This window comes from Atta colombica, unplaced genomic scaffold (genome assembly GCF_001594045.1).
Source record: "Atta colombica isolate Treedump-2 unplaced genomic scaffold, Acol1.0 scaffold79, whole genome shotgun sequence".
In the NCBI taxonomy this organism is placed as follows: Eukaryota; Metazoa; Arthropoda; class Insecta; order Hymenoptera; family Formicidae; genus Atta; species Atta colombica.
In genome coordinates this window covers 92,845-97,212 of record NW_017259571.1, presented here as the reverse complement: position 1 = coordinate 97,212, position 4,368 = coordinate 92,845, and positions in this window count along the sequence as shown.

The following is a 4,368-nucleotide window of genomic DNA, read 5'->3' as shown; positions in this document are numbered from 1 at the left end:
TATATATATATATATATATATCAAAGTCGACCTTAAATATGTTTCATTTTTTTTCTGATTAGATGAGGTCATGATATTTTCGGATAATCGTTTTCAGGTGAATCCAAATCCATTACAGTCGAAAAAGTTTCATATATTTATGGAGTGCATTCATTCATTAACTATGAACCATACTTCGACGATATATGGCGGATAGAAATACCTGATCAAGTTGCACTTAGAAAAATATGAGAAGGTTTGAAAAAGCATGGCCAAGTATCCTCATGAGTACGTATATTGTCAATACTAAAAATCTGTAACGTGAGCTTTAAATTTTTTGTTTTATCAGTGTATATTGGATTTAATCGGAATATGATCAAAGAAGAAACACGCACTAACAACTAATAGATCTCACTCACTGACTGGACGTTACATAAATTTTTTTTTAGTATTATACAATATATGTACGTACGGCGACACGAAGGCTTGACCATGCTTTTTCAAGCCTTCTAATTCCTTTTTATGCTTTCTCCAATACACATGCTTCAGATATTCTTCAGTCAAGCATTTTTATCCTCATGTATATATCGTCCGAATACGTTATTCTGGTTATACGTACACATAAGTTGAATGCACTTATATAGTCGTTTGTAGCGTTTTTGACCGTAGTGGATTTGGATCCATAAGATCGATAACCCGAAAATACCATGACAAAACGTGATGAGCGACATAACGCCGACATACAAGAGCCATAACCTTGTTACACCAGCTGACAACAGCCGCGTTTTCCTTAATCTACTATTCATTCACTCTAAATTTATTATTCATTCACAGCACCATCTGGAGTAATATTCAGGAACTAATTTGTTACTTTAAATACTGTCGTCGATTTCTCACGCACTAGACATACAACTTTGTTCTTAGCGAATATCTTTTTATTTAGATGTCTAAACTTAATTCTAAAGATATTATTTCGTCTTTATATTCTACATGTGCTCCTGCCTTAATTTCGAGCACGTAACATGCATAATTTTTTCTCAAAGTAAATTTTGATGAGCTGACAGCACTAATCGCCATGTTGAGATAAAAATGGATATAGAAATCTGTAATTTATTATTTTTCCAGCTTTGGACACAAAATACACCAGCAACAGATACATTGGCACGGATATTTTAATCGTGGAGAAGGAATTTTTATTCTATGCAATTAATTCGAAAATAATCACCAGGAACACACGCTTGCTTTAGTTGTAAAACAGAAAACTCCAACATCCTGTCACGAGTACTAATTGACAATTGCACCATGAACGTGCGATAAATATAAACGATTAAATAAATGATTGCCGAAACCGATTTATTAAATATATTCAAAGTTACTTTTAAATAACGAATGTAGAAGAAGACCCTGAGCGAATATAAATTGTAAACGTAAGGCGCAGAAGATGTGCTCGCCCGATATAATATGTTGGCCCGATGGCCAACACGAAACGCTCAAGGATGACCTGAAAAATCTTGAATATAAGCGCGACCGCGGATGCAGTCGTCGATCAGAAATTTAAAGAAACTTGTCGTGTTACTCTACTCATCATTTAAATGAATTTGTAACAGTACCTACCGCGACGTGGAAAGTGCTAAATATAACGAAATAACCACTTTGTTAGGTGTAAAGTTAAATATATTATATTTTAAAACTACAAATACTAATCGATCACCTCTCTGAAATCCTCTGTGGATTTCGAACCGTGCTGTGAAATAGCATAATAATCCTCTTAATAATTTTAAGTATGACCTTATATGAATACGTCAAATACGAGAATAAAGAAAGCCAAGATCGATCACATTTTTGGATGTTATAAATAATACATTATATATTCTTTTATTAAATTAATTTATTTCAGACATAATTGCGAGCTGATAACATTCGGATTCCACACAATTATTCTGAAACGCTAATAATCTCCTAGATTAAATTAGAAAGAAAGAAAGAAAGAAAATAAGAAATTTACTGCGAAAAATATCCTCAGCTATTCAAATCTAGGATCTCTCAATTTTCCAGTCATACAACACGTTCTCTCTATACATATCAGTTATTGTGAAGAATATTTCCGAAGTCTCAGTGGTTGAGCTGGTTAAGACACTCTTCCCGGAAAGTTGAGAAGTCCCAGGTTCGAATCCTGAGGTAATATTTTTTTTTATATTATTTTTTTGTTTTTTCATTATGTTTTTAATCTTTTTCATATATTTCCGAAAAAATATTGCATTTTAATTTCGCATCTTTTTTGTGATGTTATTTTTGATAATTATTTTCATTAATATTCTTGAGATTTCCACGGGTGCTTTCTATATAAAGATTATGCGTTTCGCGGATTTCCTCCGTGTCCAGATTTATTCTTGGAATGCCAACGTTTCGTGAACCTTGCAGTCCATAAGATGAGGAGCAGTCTGATTCTGAGCTGTTCCTCCGGTTCCTTTTTTATATTCCGCTACTTATTGGAGTGATGGAGTGATGGAAGGAAAGAAGAGAATTGTGGGTGGGGAGAGAGGGGAGAGGTGGAGGAAATTAGTCAGTCTTCAATAACTGGGAGAATAGTTTTCCATATTTTATTTATATTGTAGTCATTACCTCTATTTAGATTGTTAGGGTGTTTTTGTATCTCTATGACTTTTCTATACTTTCTTGAAAAATATATAAATAAAATGATGTTGACTATTGTGATCGTTTTGTCAAATAATATTTGATGTCTTATTTCGATGTTATGTTCTGATAATGCTGATTGCATGACGTGTTTTAATCTGATATCGCATTGGTGTTCTTTTATCCGTAGGTTGACCATTCTCCCAGTTTCTCGAATGTACTTGCCCGCGGAAACAAGATATTTTATAAAACAAAGTATACTACTGCGGAGCTGAGAGGAGGTCTTTGATCTTTAGGATTTCTTAAGATTTGTTTTATCTTTTTGGGTGGTTTAAAGATAATTGTGTTTGTTTAATATCTCCAATGGAGATGGAGGATCTTTTCGTCTGATTGTATGTCAGAGCCCATTGTCTTGTTTGCATGTTTATTTTGATTATGTGTTTTTTGTCGTGTCCGTTTTTCTGTAAGGTTATTTTTAAGTGATTGAGTTTTGTCTGTTCTTTGTCAGAGATGATGAAAACTTTATGTACAAGTGAATTGCTGACTGTTTTTGTGCTGGGTGTATAGTGTGACTCGGCATGTAGGTATCTATCTGTGTGTGTTGGTTTTTTGTACACTTGATGGATACCATCAGAGACAAGAACATCTAGGAAGGGGAATTTTCCGTTTTTTCTCCTATGTTTGTATTGAATATGAAATGGATATTTGGAAGTGATTATTGAGGAAAATAAGGAATTTATGGAGTTCGGCTTTGTTATGTCTCCATATCATGAATGTCGTCTAACGAAACCAAACTTCTTTTTTGAGTGTTTTTCTGAGGACCTCTTTCTCAAAATGCTCCATGAAGATGTTGGCGATTACAAGAGAAATAGGAGAGTCCATTGCCGCTCCTGAAGTTTGTTCATATAATTAGTTGTTATAGGAGAAGTAAATAGTTGTTAAGCAGTACTCTATTAGCAGGATCGGAGGGGACTTCATGTGAGACTTTTATTATGTTTAATGTATCTTTTATTAGGATTTGTATGAAAAGAGATTCTACGTCGAAATTTACAAGTAGGTCTGTGGGACGTAGTCGAATTTTTTGGATCTTTTGTATGAAGTCCATTGAGTTAGTTATGTGTAATTCGGACTTTCCAGTGAGGGGTTGTAGTGTTTGTGTACTTTTGGTAGGAAGCGGAATAAGTTGTATGTCGGGGAGTGTATGACGCTAACAATTGGTTTGAGTGGGATATTTTGTTTGTGTACTTTTGGTAATCCGTATAGTCTCGGTGAGAAAGGATTTGTAGATTTTAATGTTGATTTGGTTTTATTGGGAATGTTTTTCCATCAGGATCTTAGTATTTTGCGCGATTGTATTAGTTAGATCTTTGTCTTTTTGTATGCTTTGTCTGAGAAAAAGTTCTTTATCTTTTTCTTATAGTCTGATGTACATGACTACTGTGTTGCCTTTGTCGGCTGGAAATACGATGATATCTGTGTCTCTGTTCAGATCTTGGAGAGCCAATCGCTCTTGTCTAGTGATTTTTTTTTTGGTGAAGGAGGTTTGGCTTTGGAAAGGATACTGATTACCTACGGATATTATTTGCTTGTTCTGATGGGAATCGGTAGATGGTTGACTCTATTTGGTAATCTCTTCCTTTGGAATCTTTCTAGGTGCCACTGTGAAGTTAGAGTCTTTAGCAATTATTTTCATTATTTTATTATTATATCTTTATTATTTTTATTTTCGTATTATTATTTTTTTTATTATTATTT